Raw genomic sequence first — 19,568 nt, 5'->3', positions numbered from 1 at the left:
AATGGCCCTTGAATAATCTGGACTTTCTATTTTGCACGCGCTGGCCTCCGATGATGACATTCGAAGGGGCTCTCGAGGCTCCTCGTGGGAGCGCCATCAAAAAAAAGAGCCAATCGCCAGGAGTGGGAGTGGAGAACATCCAAATCAGGTGAGTCAATGCATCACTGAGTAGGATAAAAAGGGGAAAAATGGCCAGATATATGTTGATATATGTTAGAATTATGTGGAGATATGTTAGAGGTGAACTCAAATGGCTTTTTCAAGACCGATACCCATTTTCATACTAGTGAGAGGGGGTCGCTAATCCATATTCATTTCCAGTAAAAATGCCTTGCACTTTATTAAATCACACAAATATACATGTTATATAAAAAAGAAAATGATCTATTCTACCCATATATTTTTAAAGAAATATACCATTGAGGATTCTTCCAACTTAAGTTGATAGTTTGCGTTACTACCATTGTACGTTGAGAGAGAGCTCAGTTTTGCGTTTAGTGTGTGTGTGTGTGTGTGTGTCTGTGTCAAATCAAAAGTCTTTATTGTCATACACAGCTGTGTATAACAAAATTGGTGAAAAAGGATGATGCATTGGCCGGGAATCGAACCCGGGCCTCCCGCGTGGCAGGCGAGAATTCTACCACTGAACCACCAATGCTTGTGTGAGTGTGTCTGTGTGTGTATGCACACGCTGACTCGGCACTGAGTTAGAAGGAAGCGCAGATGAGTCTACTTAGCAACAAAGGGGGGCCGAATGAAGACGTAGTTGCGGCAAGTCTCGAGATCAGGGGTCGGGAACCTTTTTGACAGAGAGAGACATAAATAATTCCTATTTTCTAATGTTACTTTTGGAGAGCCATTTTCAGAATTGAAAAGGAAAAATACATGAAAATGTGTGATTTATTTTTTGGGTCATTTCACCACTTTTGAAGTACAAAAAGTCTCCAAATCCTCTTGACAACATTGTTATGCTGCTAATAAATCAGTATCAATGATATCATGCATGCAGAAGAGTCATTAAAAAACACAATTATGATTGAAGTGGTGGTAGAAGTAGTGTCAACGCCACAGTGACGCTCTATTAGTGCTCCTATTTTACCTCACAGGTTAGTGGAGAGCCATATGCACCCATGGAAAGAGCCACATATGGCTCCCGAGCCATAGGTTTCCCTACCCCTGCTCTAGATCAAAGATCCCTTAAGGAGCCAGAATAGAACGAACGCATGCATGTTATTTTTTTTTCCACAAAAGACCGTGAAAAAGTTGCGCGTTTTACGCTCTGATTGTCATTGGAAGACGGCGCTAAAAAGAAATGACTGCGGCGTGAAACAAACGACACGGAGTATGGAAAAGGTGGGGGGATAAAAGCGGATAAAAGCGGATAAAAGTGGATGAGGGCTGTCCACTTTGACTGGAGAAAATCATCCGCCGCTAAAAGACGAGAGGGAGACAAAATAAGACAAAAGACAATTACGCTGGCGCCGAGCGCCGTGATAAACGGCGCTCAAAGTGACGGGCCCGCTTGAGTGACGGATAAGTCAATTGGCGTTGGGGGGGGTTTAAGGGGGGGGGGGGCGCTCACGGGAACTGAATGCTTCATCTTTGCCGTATCAGTACTTTTTTTTTATTAATTCTGGAGGGATTTTTATGCGTCGTGGAAAAACAATATTAAATGATATCTTGCCTTTATATTTGGAGCACGGTCCTCCCAGAATGCCTTTGTTGTTGTTTTCTTTAATAAAGTTCACCGATAAAAAGCTCTACTGGACAGCAAGGTCGTCTTAAATAATAGTCCTAGATTGGAGTTCCTATTGCTGCAAGTAAACAAACTGGGATTATTTGCAATGTCACACCCGCGCGGGAGCAGCGACGTGTGCCCTTGCCCACCTGCAGATAAGAATTATCTGCGCTATCCATTTTTTCTCTACCTGGCTGCTCTCCTCCTCTTCCTCCTCCTCTTCTTCCTCATTTGGCTTCTCCTGCCTTTTCTCGCCAACTTTCCACCACCATCACTTTTATCATCTCCGTTACACCGCCGCATTTGCCCCGAAATAAATGTTTTTTGAATCGAAATGTCGTCCGGGCTAATTAGCCCTAAGCTACTTTCTTTGGTCGAGCTCGTTATCTTTCGCCGCCGCCGTCTCGACCAATCGGGGTTCGTGTTTCGTCGATTGGCGTGCGGTTCCAACGTAGATTTAAAAAAAAGCAATACATTGATTAAGGGCACTAAGTAGTGTAGGAGACTACGTCGGGGGTTTGTTATTGAGGAAGTACAACGGCAAGAACGTGCGCGCCATTTTTTTTTTTACTGCTAGGGCCGATTGAAGTTTGTTTTTTGTCCAAATAGAAAGGAAAAATAGGAAATGCACTTGATATGTGTTCATGTTCTCGTGGACTTGCAGTCTTGGGGCCGTGGGTTTGATCCCGGGCTGGAATCACTGTGTGGAGTTTGCATGTTCTCCTTGTTAGGCTAATGGTATGGTAAATTGCCCCTAGCTGTGGTTGGTTGTCTGTCTTTTTGCGACCCGCGATTGGCAGGCTGCCGATTCAGGGTGTCTGTAGTTGGCGGGGATAGGCTCCGGCACCCCCTGCGACCATTGTAAGGATAAGCGGTACAGAAAATGAATTGAGTGATTTTTTTTTGTGTCACTGAAGAAGACAGGTGAGCATGTTTTAATTGGAAAATGATTTGGAGTGGACTAAGATGGCGGCGTTTGGGAGTTGGACGGCTTTTGGGATGGCCGAAGGTCAGCCAGACGTCACTTCTTATCTCGTCGGGCTTTGATGAGGAAAGGAAAGGAAAGGGAGTCGCGGGAGGGAGGGAGGGGCATCCCATAATCTCAACGCCAAGGTCAACGCTCTGTCAGGGAATCTGATAAGCCGGCGAGAAGGTGCGCCGCATCAAAGACGGCCCTAGCGAGCGCTCGCACGTCCGACGCTAGGCGGGGACGTCCATCTTCTTTCCGGACGCCGTTTGTCTCCATTAGGGAAGAACGGGAGCCGGACTTGATTGCAGATGAGATAGGGCGGGCTTTGTTGATCGGATTGGTCGCCGTTCAGTCACAATTTACCTTTGAATGGTCGCGGTCCTATTTGCGCTTGGTTCTCGAAATGCTCTTTTAACTCGTCGATATCGCCGGACATCCAATTCCTCAAAACTAAGTTAAAAATAATTATAATAATAATAATAATCCTGTATTTGCTAAAAGCATGTTTTTTTCTGAAGTACAAGAGAGTATTAATGAAGGCAGCAGGCAAACACTTGACCCTTTTGGGGTTGAGAGAAGGCGGCACGCTAGCGCGACCGCAACCCACAGAGACTTTGAGAGCGCGTCCGTTAGCCCAGAAAACAAGCCAGCCAGCGACCGCTCTTTTATCGTCCGTCCGTCCTGCCGGGCGGGCGGGAACACGCGCCCGAGGACTTGTTTTTTTTCCCCCTTTCTAACCCCCCCCCCCCCCCTGGAAACCGATCATTAGGAATAATGGGCGCAGATTCGCTGACTCGCTGGAAAATCAGCCACAAAAGTTGGAGTGGACAAACAACGGTAAAAGTTGAAGAGTTAACCCCTCCATGTCCAAGTAGTAAACATTAGAAAGAAGGCAGATTTGGCGGTTTGCCTCCAGATAAGCCCGCAGAGGAAAATCTCTGGCACACCTGCACGCCACCGATTAGCTCTGGAATTATCCGGAGAGTGAGCTTCATTCACCCGTTTGCTCGTTGGCTCGTTGGCTCGTTGGCTCGCCCGTCTCTAATCTGCCGTTTTTCATCGCCGGCCTCCTCCGGGTCGTCGGGCCGCCTCTCGCGCTCAGCTTTCAAGATAAACTCTGCTTCTTTTACAAGCCCGTGTTAGAGAGAGAGGAGCTTTAATCTCCAGGATAGAGAAAATCTGCAGGCTGAAGGAAGTCAGACACAAAATGGCCGCTCCTTACTCTTTATTTTTTATTTTTGCTAAAGAAATGACTTACCCATTTACATAGTTACATGACTTTGCATGCGTATTTCCACATTTCCAGTCTACAATAATGATAGGGCACTATATCATGGATCAAATATCAATAATAACACCAGTTTACATACCTGTCAACCTCTGCCGATAACTGCCCTTATAAATGATTATGATTCCCCTTACAAACCCCCAAAAACCTTACAAACACCGTACGAGTCGTACGGTGTTTGTAAGGTTTTTGGGGGTTTGTAAGGGGAATCATAATCATTTATAAGGGCAGTTATCGGCAGAGGTTGACAGGTATGAGTTTAGCTAATAGCTAGCAAGCGGGTAGATTTCGCGTGAGCGGACCGAGGCAAGAAAAAAAAAAGCAGCAATGTAATAGATTAGCAGCATAATCGTAGGCTAAACCTATGGGATTTAAATCGGACACTTTGACATTCCGGATTGGACATCTCACTGTCCAAGAATTCATTAAAAAAACATCGGGTTCCAGTAATTATCGAGATGAACCAAATGCGAGTGACGCTAGCTAAAACGATGGTAGCTTTCCAAGTAAAAGCAGATGCTAAGGCATCACGGGGGACAGCGTGGCAGGGCTATTTTTAGGCGCCGCCCCTCCGTCCGGAGCATCTGCGCCTGGGCCGGCCCGCCGCGAACCTCCTCCACGCCGCCAGAAGGCTGGAAGCGGCGTGCGCGCGGACCGCCTTGGCCGGGGGCCCGCGGCGTGGCCTTTGCGCTCCGCCGGTTTTGAGCCCCACGAGGATTGGCAGCGCTCCACGTGCTTTGCTAACTGTCAAAAAGTCGGAACGGCAAGCCAAATAAAAATATCAATGTCGTATCTCTTTTTTCTCGGATTGGATCCTTCCCTGTCACGGGACGCGATAGATGTCCGACACGCTTGGTTAGGAAGGGACGGCAGCGATTAGAATGGACCCTCCCCTTTTTAAATAAATCAGGCACCTGTAGCTAGCAATGGCAGCCAATGAAGTCCATTGAAATGAATGCAAAAGAAATTAATTCGTTCCAACCCACTGAAAAAAACAATAACAGGATATTGGATTGGAAAAAATGTTTTATTTCTTCTAATTCGCCATCTATTAACAAAGTAACACATAACTAGTGCTTTAATAGTAATAAAATGTGTTTAATCTAACTAAAATTGGGCAGATTTCGCCGACGGGAGACAGAGACGTTTGGGGGGGGGGGGGGGGGGGGGGGGGCGGGTCGTTATTTTTCCACGACAACACACTCGTAAACGGAACAAACAAATTTAAATTAACTGGGATTAATATATACAGACACTCAAACATACGTTTAATGTAACTTTACACAAAACTGAATTTCTAATTTTGTTGTGATCTTTTGTTACCTTGGTTCTGGCCGGGTTGGCGGTTTGCCACGCCTCCGCCCACCCTCACGTTCGCTATCGATGGACTGTTTGCTGTTGTACTATTCCCTTCAAAATATTCCCAAAATGATGCACACAAATGTCCTCACAATAGGATAACGCACGACCACTTGCCAACAACAAATAGTCTTTAAAGAACGATCGCGGGAGCTTCTTTCCTTAGAAAGAATAACAGGAAATACAATAGTTGAGCTTACCCACGTATTGATTGTGGGTCATGAAGTTTTATTCTGAGAAAGGTTGCCATTGCCTATCGGTCGGTGTTGTGTGCACCAGTATACTTCATTACCCAGAAAGCCCTCTTTTTGCCCGCGCATGCGCGTTGTGCGTTTCCTGGTCTTAGGAGAAACTCGTCTGAATTAATCGTTCCGTGCTCGTAAATATTGTTATACATGAAAGATATGCAAAAAAGACCTGGCTTGGTCGCATCACGAAATTTTGATCGCATGACGGGCGAATTATTCGATCGAAATTTGTTTTGCTTGTCTCCTAGCCAGGCTCCGGCACCCCCCACATAGTCAAGATTGCTACGCTTTGGGGCATGGATGGGCTAGCCCCTCCCCCCTTCCTCGGTGGGCCGGCCAGCTGATTGACAGGTTTTATCTGCCCAGCGGTTCCGCCCACAGTCAGTGGTCTCGGGATGGGAAAATTCCCCAATCATTTCTCACAGCGGCGGCGAACAAACACAGAGCAGATCGGCAATGTGGGTAATGCTCCCCCCCGGATGGCGGGACGGGGGAGACGGTGATGGGGGGGGTCTGAAAATACAAGCCAAATCCCAAAGCTTCCTTTTTTTCCCATCGTAAGCAAAGTTATTTAGCGCTTTGTGTATTTTCGGCTCTTAGTTGCATGAAAAAGAAACGTAGGCTACATATAAGGAGATAGTCACGTCGTGTCTTTGAGTGCGATTGAGTCCACGGCAGCCATTTTTTTTTTTTTTTGCTAAGTTAGGGATCTCGATAATGTATGCCACGCTTTGCTAGTTTTTCCATCTGGCACGCTCGGGCGCTACGTCGGACGGCGTGGCTCCGCTTTGCAAACGAGCCGCTAACGTGTACACGTACTTAAGTCGTCTTCCGCGGCGGCGTGCGGTCGGGGAGATCCGGCAGAGGCCCGCTTTCAACTGAGGTCAATTCTATTTCCAGAGCAGACAGTCAGACTCCGGAGGAGGGAAGAAAAAAAAAAGGAGGAAGGCCTCTTTTTTTCTTTTCTTTTGAATCCTTTTCTGCTCAAATTAGTGAGCGCCATTGATGAGCGTCGATGTCCAATCCATTTGGAGTGGGAAAAGTGGCAGCTAGATCATTTTAAAATCAATTTCAGGTTGACTTTGATTGTTTTTGTTTATTTGCTCAATCTTCAACATTAAATTGGGGATCGTCACAATTCAAAAAAATGACGAACATGTATTTTAACAATAAATAATACTTAAATACATTTTTTTAAAGGAATTCTTATTATTTTTTTAATTACACTTTTTAAGGACAATATCATTTTAAAATCAATTTCAGGTCTACTTTGATTGTTTTTGTTTATTTGCTCAATCTTCAACATTAAATTGGGGATCGTCACAATTCAAAAAATTGATGAAAATATATTTTAACAATAAATAATACTTAAATACATATTTTTTTTAAAGAATTCTTATTTTTTTTATTACACTTTTTTAAGGACACTATTTTAGTCTGGCTACTCTTGCTTTACAATTTTCAACCGTAAAAACTTTATAAATCGTTGCTCCAATTCCCTAAATACAAACTGCAAATTATTATTTAGTCATACTTAATGCCCTATTAATTATTAGGCTAAAGAAAAGCTCCAAATTTCCCGGACTTTTATTGTGTTTGTTGGAGAACTTGTTAAGACCGACTGACTGACGTCGCTTCTTAAAGGGACAACGCATGTACATAAAAACTCTTCTACATTCACACGTGGGCTCAGGGAAACTGCTTGTGGCCATTGTTGGCTTTTATTCATGCCTAGACCGTCTTGTTTTACCTTGTTTTGTCGCCGGTCTTTTGGTCCTCGGTCTTTTGGTCGCCCGTTGTCGTGGTCGGGGCGACCAAAAGACCGGCGACCAATCGACCGCACATGGAGCATTTCTAAGCGGCGGCCATTTGCATTTCCATTTGCTCATGATTGGCTCTCTGTCAGCTGGGATCGGCCTGTTAAATGAATTCCGTAATAATTGCCGTAACGCCGATGAAGGAAGAGCGAACGACCTTCTCGTTATGTCGGACCGCCGTCGTTTGCATATTCTATTAAGCGAGGGGCAAAATGTTCCCGGGGCTGCCGTTTGTCGTTTGGAGACTATTTTGATGCGCATTTGAACAAACGCAAATTTGTGTATTTTAACGGACAGGACATGACGCATTTGCAAAGTTGTTTGATCCTTTGACGTGCACGCGAGAGGTTTATGACTGAAATCCATTTTGATTCCCCTCAGGATTCATGCTAATAAGTTTGCTTAGCCTTTTGACATTTCATTCGGCGCCGAGGTTACGCGCAATTTGCCCGTTTGCATAATTGCCGCCGCACGCCATTCAAGTCGGCTTCCGAAGGCGGACATTTGCGGCTAATTGCTAATCCTGCCCATCTCCACGTCGGACCTCCATTAGCATCCGCGCTTTATTATTTATTTATTTATTTTTTCCTCTGTGTTAAAAAAAAACAAAGATGACTTTTACAACAGCGATAGAAAACGGCTCAAATGTTAGCAATAATTGATATTTAAGGAATAACAAGGCATTTTAATAGCCATTTGTCTCTACTGTCGGTTTAGCACAACATAATACATTTCATTAATTTGGGGTAACTTGTGGAATGCGACAAGAAAAAAAGAAATGATACACAAGTTTCTTTAAATGATTAGAAATTGAACATTTTACTACAATGCAATTAAGATTTAGTTTTGTGCACATATTCTTTCATATATAAAAAAAGAAGCATGTTCCACAAATTGTCTTCATATAAATGTGCCATTTTACTGATTTCTTGTGTGTTTTTGGAGGGGAAAAAATCACGTTTAAAAAAAAAAAAAAAAAGCACAAATGTACAAAAAGTGTGAGAAGTCATACTATATTTGATATGTTGCATTAGGAATATTTTTGTATTTGAATCTGGTTGGTCTGGAGGTTGCGCAATATGATTTTTTTTTTTGTGTGGGCTATTTTTAGACTGGCAGCGGAACAACAAGGTTGGGATCATTTTGGGTCCTAATCTTTTCCTCTAGCCAAGCGTAATGAGAATTGATTGGTCGAGGAAAGGGTGACGGACGGACGGGCAGGGGAGATGGCCACACATTTTTTTTTGCATTTGCATTTGCATTTTGCTCCTCGTCCACGTCATGTGTTTTTAATGGAAACAGCGTTGATTTTGTTCCTTTTTAAATTGGCAAATATGTATTTCAACCGGCAACGCGGTCTGGCACGGGTGGGTATTAGCGAGCGACGTGGTCACTTTTGCTTTGTCGGCGGGGGGATTATTAAGGGATGAAGAAAGGATACGTGCCATTTCCCAGATTAGGATTGACCCGCTTTGAAACATAATGGCGATTTGCGCTCATCCCGTCAAATCTGCCGCGTGACCCACATTGTTTGACTTTGTTGCCATTAAACGTCGCTGGCGCCAATGACCATAGCGTCGCTGGCGTGGACAATCATCACATTTGTGCCTGCTGTAGTAGACCAGTCAAATTCGTCGTCCATTCATCTCTGTAGTTAGCTTGAACGCCAAAGTATTTCTGACCCCGGCGACCTTTGACCTCATTCACCCGAAATGGAATCCTTTCTTCGGTGTGGTATTCCAAACTGTTCCATCGTCTCTTTGATCTTTCTCCATTTTTCCCATGCCTTTTCGTCACTCCTTTGACCTTTGACCTCCCCTCTTCCCAAAATCGGATCAGCGCTCCCATTTCCTATCATAACCATATTCTACCAATTTAAAATAACCCTTTTAGTCTGTGGAAGGCCAACATACCGAATAAATGGCTGAGTGTTAAGACCTACCATATGCATGCATGTACATCTATGTATATATATCTATGTATATGTGCTAATATATGTGTATGTGTTTATGTATAGGTATATGTATAGGTGTGTATATGTGTGTAAATATATATATATATATATATATATATATATATATATATATATGTGTGTGTATATATATATGTGTGTGTAAATATATATTTATATATATATATATATATATGTGTGTGTGTGTGTATATACTTCAGAGACATGCTTATTTATATATTTATTCATTTATTTATTTATTAACTTATTACCTATCTATTTATGTCTAAAATGTCTTATGCTGTGTCTGTATTCTCACCCTCTTGCTATTGTGACAACGAAATTTCCCGATTACGGGATGAATAAAGTTATCAATTATAAATGTCAATGTAAATAATCTCTCCATTCACTATGCAGTTATCTGGAACGCAAACACATTTCTCCATTTCCTGACCTTTGACCTCATCCCGCATAAATGGAATCAGATCTCCTGTTTATTCCACCAATTTGCATCATCTCTCCATTCGTTCTGGACTTATCTCCAACACAAACATGCTCCTATCTGGTCATGCTAAATTTCTTTCCCCACCTCCGTGACCTCTGACCTTCCGGTCCTTTTGGTTTCCACGAAGCGTTCGGCCGTTCACGGGTCGAGCTTTAAATGTTTTGATGAGCCGTTTCCCCCGTGGACGGGACTTTATTGGCGCATTAATATTCGGCCGGCGCCTTCCGTGCGTGAATCCATTTCAAGCTATTTGGTTTGCGCTAACGGCGTCCAATCGATGCAGCCGATTGATTCGTCTACGCGGGAGGAAGAGGAAAAAAAAGCAAACGAGGCAGGAAAGACGGGTCGGCCGCGTCACTTTAATGCTAAATTAGTAGCCGTCGTTGCTACAAAGCGCCGGCCGGCTCTTATTCGGAGGATGCCGCCAATTTGCCATTTTCTAATGAATGTTTGCCTCGGGAAGGGAGGTCAAGGGTCAAAAGGGCATTGGCTATAGACGTCCCATCCATTTGGATTGAAAGGCTCAATGGGTCTCGTTTTGCCCATTTAAAAAAACCTTAGACATGATTTAGGGCGGCTTGGTGGCTTGAGTGGTTAGCGCGTCTGTCTTGCAGTTGTGGGGCCCTGGGTTCAAATCCAGGTCTAACGGTCTAAATTGAAACTTTGCGTGAGTGTGTGCGTGAATGGTCGTCCGTCTGCTTGTGACTTGCGAATGGGTGTCCCCCGACTCTGGCCCCAAGTCAACCGGGATAGGCTCCAGCACCCCCTGCGGTCCTAGGGAGAATAAAGCCGTTCAGAAAATGAATAAATGAGCAAATATTATATATATTTTTAATGGGTTAATCATTGTAGAGCGACTTGGCGGCGGTTAGCTTGCCGTCTCACAGTCCTAGGGTCGTCGGTTCGATCCTAGACGGGCTCTGAACTTCCTCTGTTCATTTGCATGTTCTCCTCGGGCTTGTGTGGGTTTTTTCCAGGTACTCCGGTTTCTTTCCACATCCTAAAAACATGCATGCTAGGCTAATTGTATGCTAACTTGTTCCTAGGTACGAGTGGTTGTCCTTTGTTTCCTCGTGCCCTGCGATTGGCTAGCCACCCATTCAGGGTGTTGTCCCCCACCCGGTGCCCTTAGTTAACTGGCATAGGCTCCGGCACCCTCTTGTATTACAAGAAAAAAAAAGTATGAGCTCCTTGGCTCCTTGACATGGACAGCCATAGGCGTCCAATCCGGCCGGCAGTAATCAAGCCGGTGGGTTTGTGGGATGATCCCTTCTTCTTATCTTGAGAGGCTTACGCAAGAAGCACGTATCATATTCTGAGCCCTTTTTTCTTTTTTTTGAATTTGCGTCTGACTTAATCTGTCCACCTCCGTCCGTCCGTCCGTTTTTCCGTGCGTCCGCTCATCTGTTCCTTCTTTTTCGAGCGCACGCGAGCTTCTCTCGCCATCATCGTCTTACTCTTTTCTTCTTTTTTTTCAATCAAACGCGAATGTAAATACGCTGGGCTTTGATGGCTAGAAATTGGATGGCATGTGATCTGTACGCCTTCTAGTGCAAAAATTGGATCGCCAATCGTGTTTTTGGCTCAAAGCACATTTGGTTTCTTCTCCACGAAGACCAGACAAAGAAAAAAAAGGATGACCTCATCACTTGAAGAAAAAAAAAAGGCCAACCGTAGAGAGAAGATGAAGTTTATTAGCCGAACGGCGTCCAGACCGCGCGGGATGTCGGCGACCCGAATTACGAGCCGCGACGTGGGTGGCGCGCGTTCAACATGCCTGGAAAGGCTCCCCCCCCGTCCCGTCTCTCCCCCCCCGTCTCCAAATGAAATATTTTGCACTTTGACCGATCCAAATCCCGTCTTTCCGACCGCCGGGAGGAGGAGGAGGAGGACGAGGAGGAGATTTGACTCCATCCTCTTTCCATGCCAGCCCTTCAAAATGTTAGCGTTAGCTTAACCCGTTCAACGCTGGCCCACGTTGACGTTCGCTCATTGCCCCGCCCCCCAAATCGTTTTCCATTGGACTTTGAGCGCCGTATGGGTTCATTCATTTATTTTCTGAATCGTTTATCCTCACAAGGGTCGCTGGGGGTGCTGGAGACTGACTCCGGACACCAGGCGGAGGATACCTTGAATCAACGGCGAGCCAATGGCAGGGCGCGAGGAGACAATGGACGACCAATCATTGCTATTGTCAGCCAATTTAGAGCATTCAACCAAGCTAGCCTAGCGTGCATGTTTTTGGCATGCGTGAGGAAACCGGAGTACCCGGAGCAAACCCACACAAGCCCGGGGAGGACATGTATGCTCCACACAGTGAGGCCCCATCCGGCATCGAACCCTCGACCCCAGAACTTTAAGGCCGGCGCGCCTTCAACAAAAATGAGCACAATAGGCGCACGAACGGGTTTTTAATCATTTTTATCATTTTCTGCGTAAGTGCCGTCGGTGGCAAGCAAAGAGTTAACGCAACGGTGTGGCGTTTCAAATGAAATTTCCATCCCGTGCGGACGACGATTCCGCCGAGTCTCGACTTTTGATCGAAATGATGGCAAACGGCCTCCCCGCCCGCTCGCTGGCGGGCGACATTCTCTTTTATTCCCCGAGCGCCATTCCTTATCGGCGCAGCGTCCAGAGAGGAATTCTTCCGCCACATTAAATCCACTTAAAACACACAAAAGCGCTCTTGCGCCCGCCTGGGTGAAAAGTCAAAGCGGCCCGACTTCACCTCGCCGTTTTTGGCGGCGACTCGGAAAGGAATCGGATCATCATTTACCCCACCTCCCATTAAGATCAAAAAGTACTTCTAGGAAGTGGTGACACATTAATCTATTTTCCCAAAGGCTGCGATTGACCAGTCAGTGATAGAATTTTTTTTTAAATGTAATAGAAATAATGAGGAAAAAAAAGATGAACATGGAAAAAGTGGTGTCCCTGATTTTAGACTTGTGATTCCAGGCTGGCTTCTAATCGCTGGGTCGCCGGAAAAAGCAATGGGGCTGGCCCTCATCATTTCTTTGGCCAGAAAGGCGGCAAACAGCGCGTCCAGATGGCCACAAGAATGTCCGTTTTGGGGGAGAAAAAAAACAGGTTTGTGCTACAAACATTCTTTGAGAAAACATAAATAGCTTGAGATACGAGCTTAATGCGTTCCTGGACTGAGCTCCTATGTCAATTTACACATACTTCAAATCAATTTTGAAATTATGAAAATAACTAAAAACAAATGAATCCAGGTGTGCAGGGGTCAGAAACCTTTTTGACAGAAAGAGCCATAAACAATTCATATTTTCTAAAGCTTTTTTTTGAGAGCCATTTTCAGAATTGAAAAGTCAAAATCCATGAAAATGTGTGATTTTTTTAGTCATTTCACCACTTTTAAAGTAGCAAAAGTCTCTGAATTCTTTTGACAACATTGTTATGCTGTTGCTAATAAATCAGTATCAATGATATCATGCATGCAGAAGAGTCATACAAAACTAAATTATGATTAAAGTGGTGCTAGAGGGAGGTTTTCATATTTTACCTCACAGGTCAGTGGAGAGCCATATGCACCCATGGAAAGAGCCACATATGACTCCTGAGCCATAGGTTCCTTACTCCCGATCTAGTCAATCAATCAAAAGCCTTTATTGTCATCATACACAGCTGCGTGTAACAAAATTGGTGGTGCTACTCAAGTGCGTTTTCCCAGTAAAAACATAAATAAGTCATTTAAAAATATAAAAAAGTCATGTCCTGGCAAGGTAAATTCTAAAATATTGCACAATCAAAGATATTGCGCAATGTTATTGCACAGAAAGGATTGTGTGTCAGTGGTTATGATCTGCAATAGAATGTGACATTATTACATACAGTACTTTATGGAGTTGTTTACCTTTGAGACAGACGGCCAAAAATGTGCGGGAAATTTTCCTCGTATGTAAATTTCTCATATGTTGGGACACTCGTACGTCAATTTCTGTAAGTACAATCAGGGCCGTTTTTCGCTACGTCATTTAGCGGACATATGTCATACATATATCCTAAAATCCAGCGCCATTGTTGAGTTAGAAGCCAGCCAGCCAACCAAATCATCCGAAACGGCTGCCGTTTTCCCCAACAATGCTCCATTGTTCCTTTTTATTTATTTATTTGGATTTTTTTCCAGGCCACCGGCGTTCCGCGTCTTCGGCCACGCGCCGAGGGGGCCTCGATCGGACGCTCGGGTTTGTTCCTCCAGTCAAACGGAGGACAAAGACAAAAAAGCAGAAACATCCTAATTGGCCCCGCGTCTCTCGATTGGTCGCCCCCGACCGTCAAAGGGCAGAAGAAGTCGGCGATGCCGCGAAAGGGAAGGAGGGTGTTACTTCTAATTAGCCAGCTAACCAAGAAAGACCTGGTTGCCGTGCTCGGTAGAAAGCGTTTTGCAAATTAAAAATGAGAGCTATTTTTTCTTTCTATCATCCTTCCGCCACGGGGTGTTTGGAATGAGCAGATGTCAGCGCTAGATTTGCGTTGCGTTTCACCTAGCGGGGCGCCACGATCCCAGTCCAGCTCGCACGGCGGATGCTAACGTGTGCTAATAACAGCATTCCGCTTGATTAGCGGCGACGAGGAGCGCACGTTACGTCCGCAAATAGCACGGCTCGTCTCGTGTTGGGAATTTTTCACCCGGAGACGAAGCGCCTGACAAACGCCGGGGTTCGTCTTTAGCTAGCTTGACGGGGGCGCTTTAAAAGTAGCATGTTGTGAGTTGTGTAATGGAGTGAGCTATTGCACTCATATTCTAATCCTTAGTCATATTAGTTCTTTCGCCCCCGCTTGCCGTCAAATTAACGTCGTCTATAGCAACCAACGAGTTAAAACGGAACCTTAAAATGCCCCCAAACCAACAGGAAGTCCCGCGAAAATCATCCGGCACTGACAAATGAACAAGAAGCACCTGGAAAGTCCCTCCAAATCAATAGAAAATGATCCAAAAATGTAGCCGGTAGTGACACAAAATTGACGGCTTGCCATTGACAACTATACAATTCACTGTAAAAGAGTGCAAAGGATGATTTTAATCGTGTAAGATTACAATATGGACTTATTTTTTCATCCTATTTCAATTTTGATCTCCTAATATTACAATTTTTCTCTTGGAATATTACTTCCTGGCAGGTCATTTCCCATGGCACACTATATAGGTAATATAGTGGAAAAAATGAGGGAGCGAGGGCTCTCGTGCGCCCCCTACTAGATTGCACCCTGGGCGGTTGCCCATGTGGCTCATCGCAAAAACCGGCAAGTCTCAAAACCCAGCAACTTGATTTCACGTGGGCTGGACCATTTTAGATATAATATTTAGATTTTTTTAAAATAAATGGATTAAAAAAAAAACTGGATTAAAATCCCTGAATATTCCGTTTTTATAGATCTAAAACAATGTTTATTTGAGCTTTTTAAAAATATATTTTTAGATTTTACAAAATGATTTTTGAACTAAAAACACAGAAAAATGGATTAAAAAATTAGATTTATTGATTTAAAAGGGGGAAAATCAGGAAATGTAATATACACCGGGCCGCCACTTTGACACATGTGACGTAGTGTCCAAAACTCCGTGAAGCGCCACTTTGCCTCCCGTTGAAAACCCCCCTCAAATGACACAACCCCCCCCCGGGTCACCTGAGTCGCAAGATGGCAATCGAGCTACCGTCTCAAGAGCCGCTTATATTTATCTTTTTTTCCCCCTAAATCTCTGGAAGGTGTCTCGCCCGAGAGAAGAAGAAGAAGCTTAAGATGAAGATGTAATATCCTCACCGCGGGACACCCCAATCTTCTTTGGTGAGTCCACGACCCACATTCACACACACACCGATTGCCTTTATTTTTAGCTTCTTTTTTTTAAAAAGGAGGGTGCTCGAGTTGAGTTTTCTTCTTTAAAAAGAATGTCAAGTATAAGGATGATAAGTGGGTATTCGCCGGAAATTTGCGAGCCCGTGAAGGAGAGAATGACAGATTTGGGAGGAAAGCGGCTTTTCCGAGGGTTTGGAGCTTCGGGGGTGTCGGAAGTTAAACCTGCTGGAGTCGGATTCACACTTATTAAAAATGAGAGGGAGCTAAAGTTTACAACGACCTTTGTGAGGATCATCGTGTCTGGAAATGAATGAATGAATAGTGCACATTTTGAAAAACGTCAAATAAAGTCCCAATATAATATGAAGATGCTGTAGGAGAAAAAATAACTAAGTAACAGAATAAAAAATGGTTTTGCCGGCTTGCTATTCATTTTAATTTCAGAGAATTTCCATACAAATGACTCCTCTACTTACGAAATATCCAACATACCAAACTAAATTTGTAAGTAGAGGCACCACCGTATTGGTTAATGTCCAAGTAGAGGTCCGCCGATTAGAAGTGTCCCAAAAAAACAACAAAAAAAAAGTAATCTGCCTTTTCTTGAAACTGGATCTTTTAATATTAAAATATAACAAAGAGATGGCGGGGTATTTCTAAGGGTGACGTGTGCACTGTCCACGCAAGATGTTTTACTTTCACAAAAAGAATGGATTTTTTTTTTCTTCCAATCACTAACCAGACAACAAACATGAACGACGACCGATACTGACTGATAGACTCGTTTGTGCTTAAAGTCGTGCTAATTTTTCTCTCAAATGTATCGTTTTTAATTGTTCGGTCCTCCTCACTCGCAACAATGTACGCACAAAGCTCTTCTCCACTTTGTTTTGTTTTAACGAAATGGGCAACAACGACAACAAAAAAACCATTTATTTTTCCACATGGGACCCCAAACAGAAGTGGATTGGAGGGCTACTAGGGCTAAACGCAAACCTTTTTAAATTTGTTTGTGTTTTTTTTTCCCCCAACTTGACCGCACTTTGTTTTTTATTTGTGATGGGACGGCAGCTGCCGGTGGGAAACATTAGGCCAAGATCCGTCCATCTGCGTTAAGCCTCCATTTGCCAGCTGTCAAATTCCTCCAAACATTTCAATTGTGGCTTTTATGCTAATTTAGCTCCCATTACTTTTATTCACAGACTCCATTTAAGTACTTTGCCGTGATTACTTTCCTTTTTTTTGTTGATCCCCTGTCGGCCCTTTCAAAATTTCGAAAGCGCTCCAAACGGGCCGGCTTTCATCTTTAATGCATTAAGGAATTTTGAGGACAATTTACAGAGGCCAGCGTTAAAAATGTGCATGACATTAAAAATGTGCATGACATTAAAAATGTACGTCAACCGGCATTGGGGGGGGGGACATGAAACTGTGATAATAAGAATAATCTTTTAAAAAAGGGCAAAATTGAAGAAATGTATTTCAAAAATACTCACGTTGCACAATACTATGTAAAAAAAATCACAAAATTCATGGAAAGAAATGAAAAATTAATTTATTCATTCATTTTCTGAACCGCTTATCCTCACAATGCTCACGGGGGGTGCTGGAGCCTGTCCCAGCCAATTATGGAGGGGGGGACACCGCGAGTCAATGGTCAGCCAATAGCAGGGCACCAGGAGATGAAACAACCAGTCGCTGATAGCAAGGGTGAATTTAGCACCCAATTAGCAACTAGCAACCCCCTAGGGAAATTTGCCCCTACCAATATGGCCGCCCAGAAGCTCTTTTCATGCCTAGCATGCATGTTTTTGGGATGTGGGAGTAAACCGGAATACCCGGTCGGGTGGAAACCCACGCAAGCTCGGGAAGAACAAGGCAAACTCCACACAGGAAAATCTGGACTTGGGATCGAACCCTCGACCCCAGAAGTGTGAGGCTGTAGATATTTTTCCAGTGAAAAATGTTGCTAGCAACCCGTTCTATATCTCATCTTATATGATGTTTGATATAAATATGTGTAGTTCATTACTTGGGTTCCTTTTATGTTCTCGGTGCCGATTCGTCGGCCTCTTTTGGCTTTTCCCCGACACGTTTCTGCAGCGGATAGATATTATTGTCAGGAGCCCCGTCGGCCCCATCGGCCCGGCAGACGCGCCAAGGACTCTCGGAATTTCACGGACGCGCACTCGCTCGTTCGCTCATTCGCTCGCTCGCGGCCTTCGGAAAAAGCCCGGCGGGGAGAACCCCGGAAGGCTCGTTTGCACTACTCGTCAACAAACAATCGAATAAGAGAGGTCGACCAATGTCGTTTTACCTTTTAGAAGACTATTTCTTCATTTATTTATTTATTTTCTGTACATATTTTATTTTTAGTTCACCCAAGACAATCTATTGGCGAACACCCACTTTTTTCCGGCAACTACAACCAAAATTGGTGATCATTTCGAGCTTTTCTACTGCTGTGCTAGCTAGCATTCGCGTGTTAGCTAGAATTCGCGAGCTAGCTAGCCAGCATTCACGAGCGAACTAGCTAGCTAGCATTCGCGAGGTAACTAGCTAGCTAGCATTCGCGAGGTAACTAGCTAGCTAGCATTCGCGAGCTAGCTAGCTAGCATTCGCAAGCTAGCTAGCTAGTATTCGAGAGCTAGTTTTAGTTTGAAAAATGATCATTAAAAAATCCTAAATATAAGGATCATGATTACTCTTTTATCTCCTCTTTTTAAATTGAAAACTTTAAACACTTGCAGTTTTAATTCTCTATATAATAAATAGGATATGCATAAGATTTTAACCAATATTACATGAAAGCGACGACAAAACTTGTACTCCTGAATCCTTCTGGAGGGGAAAAAATGTCCTTTTAAAGGTGACAGCTGCTCAATAAAAATAAAATCAGAGAAAGTGTGACGCCGCTAAGAGAAATCAACAAAAGGCGAGAGAGAATAGCTTTCGGGGGGCCGATAGCGACAAGCCCTTGATTGTTTTCGGCGCCGAGCACGACGACGAGACTCGACACAGAAATGTCAATCCGTGTTTTCCACCGGCGACAATCTGGAAGCGACAGAATGATGCTGGAGACAAAATGCAAAACATGGAAATCAGACACAATTTCAGTAACGTACTTTAGAAGTTGGGGGAAAAAAATGTATGGCAAGAAATAAGCCCTGGCGGAACTCATTTTTCTTGCGTGACATGAACGCATCGTTGTCATCGGTGGATTGATTAAATCAGTATATCACTTGTTTAATCCATTTTTTAAACCACTTCAAAATGGGTTGGACGTCTAGTGCCGTCATTGGCTCTGAAAGATGAACACTTTAACGTCAACTCGGTTTCATGTGGGCCGGACCATTTTAGATATAATATTTAGATTTTTTTATATAAATGGATTAAATGAACTGAATTAAAATCCCTGAATATTCATTTTTTCATAGATCTGAAACAATGTTTATTTTAGCTTTTTTAAATATATTTTTAGATTTTACAAAATGATTTTTGAACTGAAAACAGAAAAAAAAATGGATTAAAAAATGAAAATTATTGATTTAAAAGAGGGAAAATCCGGAAATTTAATATACATCTATGATCTTCATTTTAATTTGATCCTAAAACAGAAATTTGGTACTCATGATTGACTTTCCCGGGCCACACAAAATGATGCGGCGGGCCAGATTAGGCCCCCGGGCCGCCACTTTGACACCTGTGGTTTAAGTGAATTGGACATCTATCATTGACTTTTTTATTTTTTCCCTTTCATTTTAGGTCACTTCCTGACCATTTTGGATCGTTTCCTGTTGATTTTGATGGACTTCCTTCCTGTTCCGTTGTGGCTGACTTCCTGCTGATTTTCAACCATTTCCAGGTAA

At 43.7% G+C, this 19,568-nt stretch overlaps 1 long non-coding RNA gene and 1 other non-coding gene across 2 annotated transcripts; one reads left to right on the top strand and one right to left on the bottom strand.

The window, feature by feature from the left end:
• Window positions 1–18: 18 nt before the first annotated feature.
• LOC144078016 (uncharacterized) lies at window positions 19–19,568 on the top strand. The gene is made up of 4 exons (XR_013301146.1): window positions 19–148; window positions 12,835–12,966; window positions 15,609–15,687; window positions 19,465–19,568. It is a non-coding gene; the product is annotated as an uncharacterized LOC144078016 (long non-coding RNA).
• trnag-gcc (transfer RNA glycine (anticodon GCC)) lies at window positions 588–658 on the bottom strand. Its single transcript has one exon. It is a non-coding gene; the product is annotated as a tRNA-Gly (tRNA).

Source organism: Stigmatopora argus, chromosome 7 (assembly GCF_051989625.1).
Source record: "Stigmatopora argus isolate UIUO_Sarg chromosome 7, RoL_Sarg_1.0, whole genome shotgun sequence".
Lineage (NCBI taxonomy): Eukaryota > Metazoa > Chordata > Actinopteri > Syngnathiformes > Syngnathidae > Stigmatopora > Stigmatopora argus.
The sequence above is the reverse complement of the archived record's forward strand: the minus strand, read 5'-3'. Positions and strand labels throughout refer to the sequence as shown.